This window comes from Triticum urartu, chromosome 4A, assembly GCF_056163025.1.
Source record: "Triticum urartu cultivar PI428250 chromosome 4A, HENAU_Tu73, whole genome shotgun sequence".
Lineage (NCBI taxonomy): Eukaryota > Viridiplantae > Streptophyta > Magnoliopsida > Poales > Poaceae > Triticum > Triticum urartu.
The window spans coordinates 383,343,910-383,362,390 of record NC_141876.1 but is presented as its reverse complement, the minus strand read 5'-3'; positions in this window follow the sequence as shown (position 1 = coordinate 383,362,390).

Sequence of the window (18,481 nt, the reverse complement as noted above, 5' to 3'; positions counted from 1 at the left end):
GGGTACTACCCTTCCTTGGACATGCATCCCACTTATGATTAACCCCTCTTGCAAGCATCCGCAACTACAAAAGAAGTATTAAGTTAAACCTAACCATAGCATGAAACATATGGATCCAAATCAACCCTTTACGAAGCAACGCATAAACTAGGGTTTAAGCTTCTGTCACTCTACTGACCCATCATCTACTTATTACTTCCCAATGCCTTCCTCTAGGCCCAAACAATGGTGAAGTGTCATGTAGTCGACGTTCACATGACACCACTAGAGGAAAGACAACATACATCTCATCAAAATATCGAATGAATACCAAATTCACATGACTACTTATAGCAAGACTTCTCCCATGTCCTCAGGAACAAACATAACTACTCACAAATCATATTCATGTTCATAATCAGAGGGGTATTAATATGCATAAAGGATCTGAACATATGATCTTCCACCAAATAAACCAACTAGCATCAACTATAAGGAGTAATCAACACTACTAGCAACCCACAGGTACCAATCTAAGGTTTTGGTACAAGGATTGGATACAAGAGATGAACTAGGGTTTGAGATGAGATGGTGCTGATGAAGATGTTGATGGAGATTGACCCCCTCCTGATGAGAGGATCGACGGTGATGATGATGGTGATGATTTCCCCCTCTTGGAGGGATGTTTCCCCAGCAGAGCAGCTCCGCTGGAGCCCTAGATTGATTGCGCCAAGGTTCAGCCTCGTGGCTGCGGAGTTTCATCCCGAGAGCTTGCTTATGATTTTTTCCAGGGAGAAAGACTTCCTATAGCCATAGATGGGCACCGGAGGCCTGTCAGGGGGCCCACGAGGCAGGGGAGCGCCTAGGGGGATAGGGAGCGCCCCCCACCCTCGTGGATGGTGGGTGGCCCCCCTCTGGTGCTTCCTTCGCCCAATATTTTTTATATATTCTAAAACTGACTTCCGTGAAGTTTCAAGACTTTTGGAGTTGTGCAGAATAGGTCTCTAATATTTGCTCCTTTTCCAGCCCAGAATTCCAGCTGCCAGCATTCTCCCTCTTCGTGTAAACCTTGTAAAAATAAGAGAGAATAGGCATAAGTATTGCGAAACAATGTGTAATAACAGCCAGTAATGCAATAAATATCGATATAAAAGCATGATGCAAAATGGACGTATCAGGCTCTCTTCTGGAGGGCCTCAGACCTAGCCAACATCACGAGGGAGGCGCTCGGGCACCATGTGGAGGCATGCTTCACCGCACGTTTCCCTTAGGAGGGCACTGGGCGAGGAGCGCCCGGTGCTCAAGAGTTCATCGTCAAGGCGACCCAGGAGCTTCAAGAGGTAAGGTCCATACGTGGCGACCGCCACCCACCACCCAGCATAGCCCCCCATCCTGGCGAGGACGGCGGGCTACGCGTCTGCATCAAAATTCCAGGGCTCAACAGGCAGCATCTCAGGAGCGCTTCTGGCCTTCGCGCGTTGGTCGGTGTGAGGGTCCACCTCACAGCTACGTTCGCATGCCGTTTGGCTTGCCGAACGCGGCTATCACCTTCCAGCGCCACCTACGGAGCATCCTGGTGGCTCAGGAGGCCAAGCACCACGCCGTCCTGGAGGAGATGGTGACGGTCCTCAAGGAACCACCCGAGCCCCCGGAGCCTCCTGAGGCTCAGGGACCTGGTGGCTCGTGAGGAACGACTCCTTCAGCGCGCATCCTTGGTTACTCCAACATCACTCCAGGGGTGTTATCAGGTGACACTTTCTAGTTCACTCAGTTGGGGGCGCCCCTCGGGCTGCATTATCCCCAAGTCGCACGGGTATGTCCCTGCGACGTGTATCCTTTTTGCATCATTAGCTTACCCTACTGGGGGTGCCCCTCGGGCTGCATCATCCCCAGGCCGCTCGGGTCCGTCCCAGTGGCATGTATCGTTCTTGCATCTATCTGATCTAACCTGCCTCTTTGCTTGAGTGATTTCATGATTATCACTTGCTCGTCGTGGCCATCCGTGCTGCCCATCGCCCCCTGCTCATCCCGCAACGGGGGTTGCACATGCTGGCACGACGCTTGTGCTTGGGTCCGTCCCTGCAATGCTGACAAATCTGAGCAGTCGAGCTCTGGCTCGCGACACACCCCGTGCACGTCACCTCACCGGGCCCTTAGTGCCTTCATCTTCTTGCGGAACGACCAGTGGCAGACCGGCAAGCATGGTTGCAACCTATATTCTTCCTTCGCGCTAACCTGCAGGAACCCCCGGAGGCTGATGGCGGGCGGCACCGCGGGCTCCTCCTTTTTTCACACAATTCGCTTGCGCGTTAAGGGGGGGCTCCTGATCATCGTGACTCAGGAACTCTTACTGGCTCTCCAGCCCTCACCCCCTGGCCTTGACCTGGCATACCAGCGGCGTCTGAGCTCGCTCGACGGCCGGGACCCGAGGACGCAGAGCACACAGAAGGACGTGAAAGGAGGGGGAGGCTCGTGCGAGCCTGACCCAGTTGACGCATGAAGTAGGATGAAGATGGTCTCTCTCAAACAACCCTGCAACCAAATAGCAAAGAGTCTCTTGTGTCCCCAACACACCCAATACAATGGTAAATTGTATAGGTGCACTAGTTCGGCGAAGAGATGGTGATACAAGTGCAATATGGATGGTAGATATAGGTTTTTGTAATCAGAAATTATAGAAACAGCAAGGTAACAAGTGGTAAAAGTGAGTGTAAACGGTACTGCAATGCTTGGAAACAAGGCCTAGGGTTCATACTTTCACTAGTGCAAGTTCTCTCAATAATAATAACATAATTGGATCATATAACTATCCCTCAACATGCAACAAAGAGTCACTCCAAAGTCAATAATAGCGGAGAACAAACGAAGAGATTATGGTAGCGTAGGAAACCACCTCAAAATTATTCTTTCTAATCGATCTATGCAAGAGTTCATACTAGAATAACACCTTAAGACACAAATCAACCAAAACCCTAATGTCACCTAGATACTCCAATGTCACCTCAAGTATCCTTGGGTATGATTATACGATATGCATCACACAATCTCAGATTCATCTATTCAACCAACACAAAGAACTTCAAAGAGTGCCCCAATTTTTCTACCGGAGAGTCAAGACGAAAACGTGTGCCAACCCCTATGCATAAGTTCTCGAGGTCACGGAACTCGCAAGTTGATCACCAAAACATACATCAAGTGGATCACGTGATATCCCATTGTCACCACAGATAAGCACAAGCAAGACATACATCAAGTGTTCTCAAATCCTTAAAGACTCAATCCGATAAGATAACTTCAAAGGGAAAACTCAATTCATCACAAGAGAGTAGAGGGGGAGAAACATCATAAGATCCAACTATAATAGCAAAGCTCGTGATACATCAAGATCGTTCTGAATCAAGAACACAAGAGAGAGAGAGAGAGAGATCGAACACATAGCTACTGGTACATACCCTCAGCCTCGAGGGTGAACTACTCCCTCCTCGTCATGGAGAGCGTCGGGATGATGAAGATGGCCACCAGAGAGCGATTCCCCCCTCCGACAGGGTGCCGGAACGGGTATAGATTGGTTTTCGGTGGCTGCGCAGGTTTCTGGCGGCGGAACTCCCGATCTGGGTTATTTTCTAGAGGTTTCTGTATTTATAGGAATTTTTGGCGTAGGTCTCATGTCAAGAAGGTGCCCGAGTCGCCCACGAGGTAGGCCCACGTGCCCGGGGGGTGGGCGCGCCCCCCACCCTCGTGGACGGCCCGGGACTCTTCTGCCCCAACTCTTTTACTCCGGGGTCTTCTTTTGGTCCATAAAAAACGTCAAAAATTGGCACGTCAATTGGACTCCGTTTGGTATTCCTTTTCTGTAAAACTCAAAAACAAGGAAAAAACAGAAACTGGCACTGGGCGCTAGGTTAATAGATTAGTCCCAAAAATCATATAAAATAGCATATAAATGCATATAGAACATCCAAGGTTGATAATATAATAGCATGGAACAATAAAAAATTATAGATACGTTGGAGACGTATCAAGCATCCCCAAGCTTAATTCATGCTCGTCCTCGAGTAGGTAAATGATAAAAACAGAATTTTTGATGTGGAATGCTACCTAACATATTTATCAATGTAATTTTCTTTATTGTGGCAATAATATTCAGATCCATAAGATTCAAGACAAAAGCTTAATATTGACATAAAAATAATAGTACTTCAAGCATACTAACCAAGCAATTATGTCTTATCAAAATAACATAGCCAAAGAAAGCTTATCCCTACAAAATCATATAGTTTGGCCATGCTTCATTTCGTCACACAAAATGCTCCCATCATGCACAACCCCGATGACAAGCCGAGCAATTGGTTCATACTTTTTAACGCGCATCAGCCTTTTCAACCCTTATGCAATACATGAGCGCAATCCATGGATATAGCACTATGGGTGGAATAGAGCATGATGATAGGGGTTATGTGAGAAGACAAAAAAGAAGAAAGTCTCACATTGACGCGGCTAATCAACGGGCTATGGAGATGCCCATTAATTGATGTCAATGCGAGGAGTAGGGATTGCCATGCAACGGATGAACTAGAGCCATAAATGTATGAAAGCTCAACAAGAGAAACTAAGTGGGTGTGCATCCAACTTGCTTGCTCACGAAGACCTAGGGCATTTGAGGAAGCCCATCACTGGAATATACAAGCCAAGTTCTATAATGAAAAATTCCCACTAGTATATGAAAGTAACAACATAAGAGACTCTCTATCATAAAGATCATGGTGCTACTTTGAAGCACAAGTGTGGAAAAAGGATAGTAACATTGTCCCTTCTCTCTTTTTCTCTCATTTTTTTATTTGGGCCTTCTCTTTTTTTGGCCTCTTTTTTCGTCTGGAGTCTCATCCCGACTTGTGGGGGAATCATAGTCTCCATCATCCTTTCCTCACATGGGACAATGCTCTAATAATGATGATCATCACACTTTTATTTACTTACAACTCAAGAATTACAACTCGATACTTAGAACAACTAGTAAGCAGCACGTGCCATGAACATATATGAGATCCCTGTTCAAGAATTCATCTGATTAACCAGTTAACTTGTCGATTAATCCCTACTCATAGGGTCCCCGAGTAGCCGATTACCCGATAAATCGCCCGATTAATTGATTAAATGGCCGATTAACTTGCCGATTAGCCTATTAATCCCCTACTCACCAGCCGACTGAGCAGCTACCAGTTATCGATTTCCTCAACAATGTATGAGATAGTTATAAACACATATAGTAAGTGGTGTAATTTTAAGTATCATCATTTTAACTATCATGTGTAGTCACACAACTTGTCAATTAGTTAAGGACTGGCTTAACCAGCAAAGTTCGTGACAATTGCGAACAATTTTCTTAGCAGTTATGTTGGCCGATGATTGCAAGTTTAGTTAGCAAATATGGCAAATCCGACTCAGTTTAGTTTTTTTTACCAGGATTTGCTATCCTCACAAACAAAATTTGCCATCCCCGAGACAATGCGAATTGCCATAAAGACGTTCGATTTAACATCCGCTTCCAACAAACTTCGATTGAATAGCATCACGGTTATTTAATCATTGATTATAAAGGTGGTAGAAGTCATGCAATCTTTTTCAGACTGGTGGTGGTCTTTCCATATGTTAGTACTTTGAACTACACAAATAACTTCTAATAAAAATGGTTGTGTGCATTATGATGATGCATAACATGTGTCTTTCCCTTTCAAAATAATAATAGTTACAAACGTATAATCAATTCGATAGTGTATGTGTGTAATATTGATTTTACACAATTTAGAATACCATGAAGAGAAAACGCTTCATCCTCAATCGTTTACCTAAATAAATTTTAATGCGTTATGAATTGAGCAATTGAAAAGGCATCAAGTTGCAACTTATTCATCATTACAAATAAAATAATTATTAAAACACTAATTATATCTCTTTGGTTGATCAAAATTTCCAGACTTTACTGATAGAAACAAACAAACAAACAAACAAACAAAAACAAGAGTGATAATATTTGTAAAACAAATGTATAAGAGAAAGTACAAGATATTTAGCTGTAACACATATTGCAATTTTTTTTGCCATTCTTTAATTGGTTAAATTGCTTCGACAAGTAGAAAGTCATTTCCAGCATCTGTGCCTATGGCGTATGCCCAGGCTGCTCCACTGTATGCCTTTTCTCATGTTCATCATGATACCTACTTGGTAGCCTGCTAGTTGCTATAGTACTTCACGTAGTCTGCTAGAAATTTCTAGATAGTGATGGGAGCATCACGTGTGCATCCTGCAATTTTTATGTGAGTGTGGCGTGCTGACAACACAGGGAAGGAGCACGCGTGAATCCCTTCAATGTGAACCGTCAGATTGACATATCTAATGGTTCATATGCAGCCATGTAGTCATGTAGAGCAAGCCATTAAATCTAAGCCGTCCGATTGTGAAGATCCAACGGTCCATATGACTATATAGGAGTATAGAAATATGACCCTATGTGAATGCCTCCGGCGGTGTACTGGGATATGCAATGAATCAAGAGTGACATGTATGAAAAATTAGCATGGTGGCCTTGTCACAAATACGATGTCAACTACATGATCATGCAAGGCAATATGACAATGATGATGCGTGTCATAATAAACAGAACGGTGGAAAGTTGCATGACAATATATCTCGGAATGGCTATGGAAATGCCATAATAGGTAGGTATGGTGGCTGTTTTGAGGAAGATATAAGGAGGTTTATGTGTGATAGAGCTTATCGTATCACGGGGTTTGGATGCACCGGTGAAGTTTGCACCAACTCTCAAGGCGAGAGAGGGAAATTCACGGTACCGAAGAGGCTAGCAATGATGGAAGGGTGAGAGTGCGTAATATCCATGGACTCACATTAGTCATAAAGAACTCATATACTTATGCAAAAGTTTGTTAGCCCTCGAAGCAAAGTACTACTATGCATGCCCCTAGGGGGATAGATTGGTAGGAAAATACCATCGCTTGTCCCCGACCGCCACTCATAAGGAAGACAATCAAAGAACACCTCATGTTTCAAATTTGTCACACAATGGTTACCATACGTGCATGCTACGGGACTTGCAAACTTCAACACAAGTATTTCTCAATTTCACAATTACTCAACTAGCACAACTCTAATATTACCACCTTTATATCTCAAAACAATTATCAAGTATCAAACTTCTCATAGTATTCAATTCACTTTATATGAAAGTTATTATTATATCCCTCTTGGATGCCCATCATATTAGGACTAAATTCATAACCAAAGAAAATTACCATGCTGTTTAGGACTCTCAAAATAATCTAAGTGAAGCATGAGATTTCATCTATTTCTTCAAAATAAAACTGCCCTCATGCTCTAAAAAGATATAAGTGAAGCACTAGAGCAAATGACAAACTACTCCAAAAGATATAAGTGAAGATCAATGAGTAGTCGAATAATTATGAAACTATGTGAAGACTCTCTAACATTTAAGAATTTCAGATCTTGGTATTTTATTCAAACATCAAGCAAAACAAAATAAAATAAAATGACGCTCCAAGCAAAACACATATCATGTGGTGAATAAAAATATAGCTCCAAGTAAAGTTACCGATGAACGAAGACGAAAGAGGGGATGCCTTCCGAGGCATCCCCAAGCTTAGGCTCTTGGTTATCCTTGAATATTACCTTGGGTGCCTTGGGAATCCCCAAGCTTAGGCTCTTTCCACTCCTTATTCCATAGTCCATCGAATCTTTACCCAAAACTTGAAAACTTCACAACACGAACCTTAACAGAAAACTCGCAAGCTCCGTTAGTATAAGAAAATAAATCACCACTTTTTGGTACTGTTGTGAACTCATTCTAAATTTATATTGGTGTTAAACCTACTGTATTCAAACTTCTCTATGGTTCATACCCTCCGAAACTACTCATAGATTCATCAAAATAAGCAAACAACACAATTAAAACATAATCTGTCAAAATAGAACAGTCTGTAGTAATCTATATCAAACGTATACTTCTGGAACTCATAAAATTCTGAAATAAATTGGTGGTCGTGAGTAATTTGTCTATTAATCATCTTCAAAAAGAATCAACCTAATCTCACTCTCCAGTAAAAAAATGGCAGCTAATCTCATGAGCGCTAAAGTTTCTGTTTTTTACAGCAAGATCACAAAGACTTCACCCAAGTCTTCCCAAAGGTTCTACTTGGCAAAAACACTAATTAAAACATAAAACCACGTATAAATAGAGGATAGATGAATTATTCATTACTAAACAGGAACAAAAAGTAAAGAACAAAAATAAAGTTGGGTTGCCTCCCAACAAGCGCTATCGTTTAACGCCCCTAGCTAGGCATGATGATTTCAATGATGCTCACATAAAAGATAAGAATTGTAACATAAAGAGAGCATTATGAAGAATATTACTAGCACATTTAAGTCTAACCCACTTCCTATGCATAGGGATTTTTTGAGAAAACAACTTGTGGGAACAAGAATCAACTTGCATAGGAAGGTAAAACAAGGATAACTTTAAAACTTTAAGCACATAGAGAGGAAACTTGATATTATTGCAATTCCTATATGAATATATTCCTCCCTCATAATAAATTTCAGTAGCATCATGAATGAATTCAATAATGTAACCATCACATAAAGCATTGGTCTCATGATCTACAAGCATAGAAAATTTACTACTCTCCACATAAGCAAAATTCTTCTCATTCGGAATAGTGGGTGTATCATAAGAAACTCGAATACTACAAATTGTTTCCACATTAAAAGAGTAATATTCAGGAAAAGGGTAATCATAATCGTGACAAGTTTCAATATAATCATCACTATTTTTATAGCATACGTGTCATCACAATAATCATCATAAGTAGCAACTTTGTTCTCATCATAATCAATTGAAACCTCTTCCAAGATAGTGGAATCATTACTAAATAAAGTCATGACCTCTCCAAATCAACTTTCATCAATGTAAGCATCATAAATAGGAGGCATGCTATCATCATAATAAATTTGCATATCAAAACTTGGGAGGTTAAACATATCATCTTCATAAAACATAGCATCCCCAAGCTTGGGACAAACATTAATTGCAGCAAATATATTCTCAAACTTGTCATTCTCATCAAACATAGCATCCCCAAGCTTGGGCCTTTTCATATCATAAGCATAATCACTCTCATCATTAATAGTACGGATAGCACCAATAGTATAGCAATTATCATCATCACAATGAGTAATAGGAGCAACATCATTTGGGAGGGATACCTTTTCACCTTTGCTCCTCCATCTTTTCTTTTTCTTCTTCACATCATGTGTGAGTTTAATCCTCTTTTCGGAGCTCCTTATTAATGAGATTGGTTGAATAGGAGGCTCCTCCTCGTTACCTGCTTCATCATAAGAAATAATAGGAGAATATTGGGAAGTCTCTTCCCTTTCATTAGTATTCTCTTCATCTTCTATTTGTTTTCTTGTCTTTATGTAATTGGCCATATAAGGATTTTCAATGCAATTCACCGCACAATACATAAAAATTTCTTCTAGATCAAAATCAAGAAATCTATCAAGATTAAATTTTGGAATACCCTAAGTTATACGTTTCATTTCTTCATACCCCAAAAGAAGACTAAGCTCTTTATGATGCTCAAGGGTAATCAAGTTAACACAATTTTTGGACACGATTTGATCATGAAACAAATAGCATTGGAGATTTAAATGACCATGTTCGTTGCAAAGTTCACGGGAATGGCAATAAATATTGAATCTTTCAGCACAATCATCTAGTCTTTCTTGCAACCATTTAGTTTCCAAATACTTATGCCTCTTGCCAAATCTATCTTCACTATTTGGTGTGTGCTTGCAAGCTCTATGTATTCCACAATAGTTGGCATGCTTATAAGAGAAATTTTCATCATGACTAGTGCAATCATCATTAGTACTATGGATGTTCAAAGAGTTCATACTAATAACATTGCAATCATGCTCATCATTCAAAGATTTAGTGCCAAACATTCTAATGCATTCTTCTTCTAATACTTTGGCACAATTATCGGAATCCTTATTTTCACGAAAGACATTAAAAATATGAAGCATATGAGGCAACCTTAATTCCATTTTTTGTTATTTTCTTTTATAGACTAAACTAGTGATAAAACAAGAAACTAAAAGATTGGATTGCAAGATCTAAAGATATACCTTCAAGCGCTAACCTCCCCAGCAATGGCGCTAGAAAAGAGCTCGATGTCTACTACACAACCTTCTTCTTGTAGACATTGTTGGGCCTCCAAGTGCAGAGGTTTGTAGGATAGTAGCAAATTTCCCTCAAGTGGATGACCTAAGGTTTATCAATCCGTGGGAGGCGTAGGATGAAGATGGTCTCTCTCAAACAACCCTGTAACCAAATAGCAAAGAGTCTCTTGTGTCCCCAACACACCCAATACAAAGGTAAATTGTATAGGTGCACTAGTTCGGCGAAGAGATGGTGATACAAATGCCATATGGATGGTAGATATAGGTTTTTGTAATCTGAAATTATAAAACAGCAAGGTAACAAGTGGTAAAAGTGAGCGTAAATGGTATTGCAATGCTAGGAAACAAGGCCTAGGGTTCATACTTTCACTAGTGCAAGTTCTCTCAACAATAATAAAATAATTGGATCATATAACTATCCTTCAACATGCAACAAATAGTCACTCCAAAGTCACTAATAGCGGAGAACAAACGAAGAGATTATGGTAGCGTACGAAACCACCTCAAAGTTATTCTTTCTAATCGATCTATGCAAGAGTTCATACTAGAATAACACCTTAAGACACAAATCAACCAAAACCCTAATGTCACCTAGATACTCCAATGTCACCTCAAGTATCCGTGGGTATGATTATATGATATGCATCACAAAATCTCAGATTCATCTATTCAACCAACACAAAGAACTTCAAAGGGTGCCCCAAAGTTTCTAACGGAGAGTCAAGATGAAAACGTGTGCCAACCCCTATGCATAAGTTCTCGAGGTCACGGAACTCGCAAGTTGATCACCAAAACATACATCAAGTGGATCACGTGATATCCCATTGTCACCACAGATAAGCACATGCAAGACATACATCAAGTGTTCTCAAATCCTTAAAGACTCAATCCGATAAGATAACTTCAAAGGGAAACATTCAATTCATCACTAGAGAGTAGAGGGGGAGAAACATCATAAGATCCAACTATAATAGCAAAGCTCGCGATACATCAAGATCGTTCCAAATCAAGAACACGAGAGAGAGAGAGAGAGAGATCAAACACATAGCTACTTGTACACACCCTCAGCCCCGAGGGTGAACTACTCCCTCCTCGTGATGGAGAGCATCGGGATGATGAAGATGGCCACCGGAGAGGGATTCCCCCCTCCAGCAAGGTGCGGAACGGTTCTAGATTGGTTTCGGTTGCTACGGAGGCTTATGGCGGCGGAACTCTCGATCTAGGTTATATTCTGGAGGTTTCTGTATTTATAGGAATTTTTGGCGTAGGTCTCATGTCAAGAAGGTGCCCGAGTCGTCCACGAGGTAGGCCCACGCGCCGGTGGGGGTGGGCGCCCCCCCCCCCCCCACCCTCCTGGACAGCCTGGGACTCTTCTGGCCCAACTCTTTTACTCTGGGGTCTTCTTTTGGTCCATAAAAAATCGTCAAAAATTGGCACATCAATTGGACTCCGCTTGTTATTCCTTTTCTATAAAACTCAAAAACAAGGAAAAAACAGAAACTGACACTGGGCTCTAGGTTAATAGGTTAGTGCCGAAAATCATATAAAATAGCATATAAATGCAAATAAAACATCCAAGGTTGATAATATAATAGCATGGAACAATCAAAAATTATAGATACGTTGGAGACATATCAGGTAGTTGCTTGCACGCTAAAGGGGGCCTCTTGAGCATCGCGCCTCAGGAGCTCTTACTGGACCTCGGGCCGCTCACCTCCTGATCTTGACCACGGCATCGCGACCTGGCATACCAGCGACAGCTGGAGCCTGCCTGGGGACCGGGACCTGTTGGCGTAGAGCACCAAGCTACCGCGAGGATGGAAAGGGGGACTGAGCCTAAGCAAGACACACAGTCATAGATCTTTGTAATAAGGAAAATATTAACAAAATACACTACAGATCCTTTACACGCCCCCATGGGGTTCATCTCGACTCCTTGCAGGGAACGAAATAAGAAGGTTTCTAGGAGCCCTATCTACAGGCGTCACCGCCGACGCCATCATCAACAGTGGGCCACGGGGGACCGACGCTAACCCCATCCAGATCAATGGCGGTGGCAGGCGAACGCCGTTGCTGCACTCTGGGCACGGCGTGAGCTCGGGGGCACGTAGCTGTCGTCACTTGTCTCCGGAGTCTTGTCAGGCTTGGGAGAGTCATTGGACCACCAGGAGCCGCCGATGCTGCTGGAGGAGTTGTCGGCATGTCCAAGGGCGGGCTGAGTGCCTGCCGCCGCACTGTCCTGACAGCCCCCTCTAGGACAGCACTCCAGGCGATTGCCCTCCTTGTCGAAGACCTTAAAGAACAGCATGGAGGCGCCGTCGTACTCGAAATGGATGACGAGCACCCCCTCCGCACAGCAGACACAAGCGACCTCACCCCATCCGCGGGTCATGAAGACCTTGCCTGGGGAGACGACCTCATCCTCCGCCCCCGTCGCCGGGGTGTCGCACCCAGCATGCTGCAGCCACAACTCCAACGGCCCCCTCGGCGGCATCTCTTCGGTGAAGAACAGCGGGAACTGGATCCACGTGCGCGGTGGCACCACCGCCCACACCATGAGTTCACGCGAGGAGCCCTCGGCATGGGTTCGTGGGGCGGCAGCGTGCGCCACCACTGCACGGCCACTGCAGCCGTGGCGCGGGTGCCGCCGGTCCCTACCTCCTCCTCTGGAGCCCTCTTCCTGGGCATACAAAGGCAGCGGGTAGCTGGGGGGAGGCCGTTCGTGCCAAGTCCTCGTCACCTCCGGCCTCTCAACGACATCACGTGAGCGAGCCAGCCTCTTCTTCAGCGGGAGAGTCACAAGATCTTCGCGGGGGGCTTTTCCCTTCTCGGTGGCGGAGAACCTCCGTACCGGCGCCATGGATGATGCGGCGAAGCGAGGAAGAAAAAGAAGAAGCAGGAGCAGAGGAAGAGATGGGTGACGGGGACTCCGCCCCCCTTCCCATTTATAGCCAGGAGGAGGCCAACCGCTGGCCTCCATGATCTAAGGTAATAATGACATTTTTCTGCATTTAACAGGGACTCGTCAAGTCAGGCAGTTGCCGAGGTAACGTGGGGAAGCGGAGACGCCCATGTCTCATCAATCGCCATGCATCAATTAAGGCCGCAGGCTGTTAGGGCCTGCGGTGCTCCACACTTAACCCTTGGCTTCGCCGCGAAGCCAAGCATGAGCATGCCTTGGGCCCGGGGGCTGCTGTCGGCGTCGTGGGAACGGGGGTACCCAGACTTGCCTGCCTGAGGCCCAGGGCGTGGCTCCACCAGTGACCTGGTATGGCCCATCTTCATTAACCAACACTCAAGACCCTCGCGTGGGGCCAAGCCTCGCGAGGCGGACGACACAAGACCTCCTCAGGGGCAGCTTCACTAGGCCGGCTCGCGAGGAGCAGAGAGATCAAGGCCAGGGGGCACCTCATGAGGTTTCCATGACGTGAGCCATGACGACCAAGGCCAGGCGGGCGCCAGCGGGCGCAGGGTGCCAGTTCCTCTTTGGTTCTAAAGAGGCAGGCGCAGGCGAGGAGTCCCGAGGCGTCAGGCAAAGGTTTCCATATCGGTGCAACGAGACCAAGACCAGCAGGACGGCAAGACGGAGGTCATCACGGAGCCCACAACAGTGTCACCGCCAGAGCCTTTGGCAGGCGAAGACCACCTTTTGTCAGGATAACCTGTACTCGTTGCCCCCCTTCAAATTGGCCATTGTGGGATCCCTTCCTGCCTAATATTTGGGGAGAGGACCTGGGCCTCTATAAATAGGACTTAGCCACCACCATAGCAGGCATCGATCGATCTGGAGAGAGGAGATTGAGACCATCCCCAACCACACAAGCTCATCGAGCTCAAGAACACATCTCCTCAGGAGGCTGTTCTTCCCTTGTACTTGTTCATCCCCAGCTTACAAGGCAATCCACCACACCACACTGGAGTTGGGTATTACACCACAACGGTGGCCCGAACCAGTATAAACTCTTGTGTCTCTTGTTCCTAGGGTTTGGCGAGCTAGGCTTTGATATCATTGCGAGAGTGTGAGCTAGGGGAAGAGAGATCTTCGTGCGCACCCCAGTGTTCGAACCTCAAGGGTTTGCCAGAACCCGTATTCCGACAGCGATGTGAACTAGATTATTGACTCTAGTGCAAGTGGGAGATTGAGGGAAATGTGCCCTAGAGGCAATAATAAAGTTGTCACTTTATATTTCCTTATATCATGATAAATGTTTACTATTCATGCTAGAATTGTATTAACTGGAAACTTGATACATGTGTGGATACATAGACAAAACACCGTGTCCCTAGTAAGCCTCTACTAGACTAGCTCGTTAATCAAAGATGGTTAAGTTTCCTAACCATATACATGCGTTGTCATTTGATGAACGGGATCACATCATTGGGAGAATGATGTGATGGACAAGACCCATCCGTTAGCTTAGCATATTGATCGTTCAATTTTATTGCTATAGCTTTCTTCATGTCATATACATATTCCTTTGACTATGAGATTATGCAACTCCCGGATACCGGAGGAATACCTTATGTGCTATCAAACATCACAACATAACTGGGTGATTATAAAGATGCTCTACAGGTATCTCCGAAGATGTTTGTTGGGTTGGCATAGATCGAGATTAGGATTTTTCACTCCGAGTATCGGAGAGGTATCTCTGTGTAACACCCCGGATGTGATTTACCCACTATGTAATCCAACTCTTGCCGTTTCCGGCCTTAAGTTATTTTATTTTCTCGGGTTCGGGTTTTTGCCTCCGTGTGTTGTTATCGTTGTCATGAATCTCATATCATGTCATCATGTGCATTGCATTTGCATACATATTCGTCTCAGGCATTCGAGCATTTTCCCCGTTGTCCGTTTTGCATTCCGGCGCTTCGTTCTCCTCCGGTGGTCATTTCTACCGTTCTTTTGTGTGTGGGGATTAAACATTTCTGGATTGGACCGAGACTTGCCAAGCGGCCTTGGTTTACTACAGGTAGACCGCCTGTCAAGTTTCGTACCATTTGGACTTCGTTTGATGCTCCAACGGTTAACCGAGGGACCGAAAAGGTCTCGTGTGTGTTGCAGCCCAACACCCCTCCAAGTTGGCCCAAAACCCACCAAAACCCTCTCCATCATCTAGAGCATTCGATCACGATTGCGTGGCCGAAAATCGCACCTCATTTGGACACTCCTAGCTCCCTCTACCTCTATATATAGACCCCCTCCTCGAAATTCCGGATCTCCTTCTCCCGCGAAACCCTAAAATTCGTCTCCGCCACGCCGGACATTGTCCGTCTGCGCCGGACGGAGCCGCCGCCGCCGCCCGCGCCAACCAGCGCCTGCCACGTGGCGCGCTGCCACCTCCTCCCGCCGAAGCCCGCCCGGCCCGGGGCAGGCCCCCGCGGCCCGAGCGCCCCGCGCCCGTGCATCCCGCCGCCGCCTTGTTCGAGGCCGGCCAACTCCGGCAGCCGCGCCGTCAGCTCCGGCGACCTCGCCGGCCGGCGCCGCAAGTCGCCGCCCCACGCTCCTAGCCGGCCGCGCCTCCATCTACGGCCAGCACCGCCGCGGGTCCGGCCCCGCGCCGCCCGCCATCGCCTAGTCACCACCGCGGCGCCCCTCGCCAGCCTTCTTCCCCGGCGGCCTCCCCGTCGAGCTACGGCGCGAACTCCAGCCATCCTCGATCCGCGTGCCGAACCAGATCCAGATCTGGAAGTTGAGATGGTTGACTTTCTTTGCCCAAAACCCTAATAATTTGCTCCTGTTCATCGTGTTATAACTCTGCATCCGTAGATCCGTTTTGGGCATATAGCATATCAAAATGTTCGTCTCAGAGAGTACATCATTTCATCTCATTGCATCATTTTCATTTGAGTTCATCTTGATGCCCGAAATGCTGTTAGAAGAGTGCTATTTGAGATAATTCTCAGATCTGCTGCTCCAATTAGATATTTGTCATTTTTGCCATGATTATTGGGTGCATGATATGCCCATGAGCTCTACATGTGTTTTGTTAAGGGTTTTGCCATATTTCCAGAGATGCAACCCATGTATTTTTGTGATGTGTGGTGACTAGCACAAGCTTGCAAAGTGAGGCATTTGTTAATGCTGATTTCAGGGACTTAGCATTTCCACTAAGTCCTTGAGCTGTTTATCTCATATGGCCATATGTTCATGTTGTTTCCTAGTGATCCGTGCCTCTTTTGAGGATGATCAGTAAGGATGTTTTGTTAATCTTGTAGTGCTCTATCCATCCATGTCTTTGTTTGCTATTATGGAGCACCCTAGCTTGAGTCAATCGAGCTCTACTTTTGTCATTTCGTGAATCTGGACAGATTGTCTACTTGTTAGCGATTTTGCCGATGATGTTATAGTTGATCCGTGCATGCTATGCTATTGTTCTTGACATGTCTAGCTTGAATTTTGTGTATTCTTGTTGGGTGTATGCTTAGCTTGTCATGACTTGCTCTGTAGTGAGTGCATCGAGCACGTAAACATGCCTACTTGATATCTATTTTCAGCATGCTCCAGCTTTCACTAAGTCTGAGAACTGATTATGTTTTTGCCATGTTCACATGCTTGCAATTGTATTTTCTGATCCCTTTTGGCTCAGGGTCACTAAGGGACTTTTGTTAAGCTCTTTGAGTAGCTCCATGCCATGCTTTACTTTGCCATTTCAGGTCCTGTAGCATGTAGTTTTGTTGCTCCGAATTGTGCTATCTGATCTGAAATTCCAGACAAGTGTTAATTTCACTAAAGTCTGAAATCTGTTTGTCAAATGCATTTTTGCCATGCTTGTTTGAACCTGTTAATGGATGAATTGGCCGTAGCTCAGTGCTAGACTTTTGTTAAGCTGCATGAATGTATTCCTTCCATGTATTTTGATGCCATGTTTGGGTGCTGTAGCATGTTCATCTTGTTGCATTTAGATGGCTACTTGCTGTAAATCGCAGACCGGTGCCATATTTGAATCGCTTGCCATTACTAATCCGTAACTCTGATTCTGGCGTTCTTTATATCGTTTTCAAGCGATTTCATCTCATATTTCCAGTGGCACACTTGGATTTCCAAGTTGAGGCCAGGTTCATGCATCCCTTGTCAAATCTTGCATATGCATCCCGCATCGCATCCCGCATAGCATACCATCCTTGCATCATATTGTTTGAGCTTTGCACGTGGTTGATTGTGTTCCGTTTGCTTGTTTGTCTTGTTTGGGTAGAGCCGGGAGACGAGTTCGTTAACGAGGAGCCCGTTGATTTTGCTTTCGAGGATCCAGTCAACTCTGACAACTTTGCAGGCAAGATGATCATACCCTCGAAATCACTACTATCTTTGCTTTGCTAGATGCTCGCTCTTTTGCTATGCCTATGCTACGATGCCTACCACTTGCTTATCATGCCTCCCAAATTGCCATGTCAAACCTCTAACCCACCATGTCCTAGCAAACCGTTGATTGGCTATGTTACCACTTTGCTCAGCCCCTCTTATAGCGTTGCTAGATGCAGGTGAAGATTGGAGACCGTTCCTTGTTGGAACATTATTTACTTGTTGGGATATCACTATATTGCCATGTTATATTAATGCATCTATATACTTGGTAAAGGGTGGAAGGCTCGGCCTCTCGCCTAGTGTTTTGTTCCACTCTTGCCGCCCTAGTTTCTGTCATATCAGTGTTATGTTCCCGGATTTTTGCGTTCCTTACGCGGTTGGGTTATAATGGGAACCCCTTGATAGTTCGCCTTGATTAAAGCTTTTCCAGCAATGCCCAACCTTGGATTTACCATTTTCCACCTAGCCTCTTTTTCCCTTGGGTTTCCGGAGCCCGAGGGTCATCTTATTTAAACCCCCCAGGACCAGTGCTCCTCTGAGTGTTGGTCCAACCTAGAGCCCCTTGCAGCGCCACCTCGGGGAAACTCGAGGGCTGGTTTTAGTTGTACGGATTGCTTATCCGATTGTGCCCTGAGAACGAGATATGTGCAGCTCCTATCAGGATTTGTCGGCACATTCGGGCGGTGTTGCTGGATTTGTTTTAACCTGTCGAAGTGTCTTGAAGAACCGAGGTACCGAGTCTGATCGGAACGTCTCGGGAGGAGGTCTATTCCTTCGTTGACCATGAGAGCTGGTCATGGGCTAAGTTGGGACTCCCCTGCAGGGATTTGAACTTTCGAAAGCCGTGCCCGCGGTTATGGGTAGATGGGAATTTGTTAATGTCCGGTTGTAGATAACTTGAACCTTAACTTAATTAAA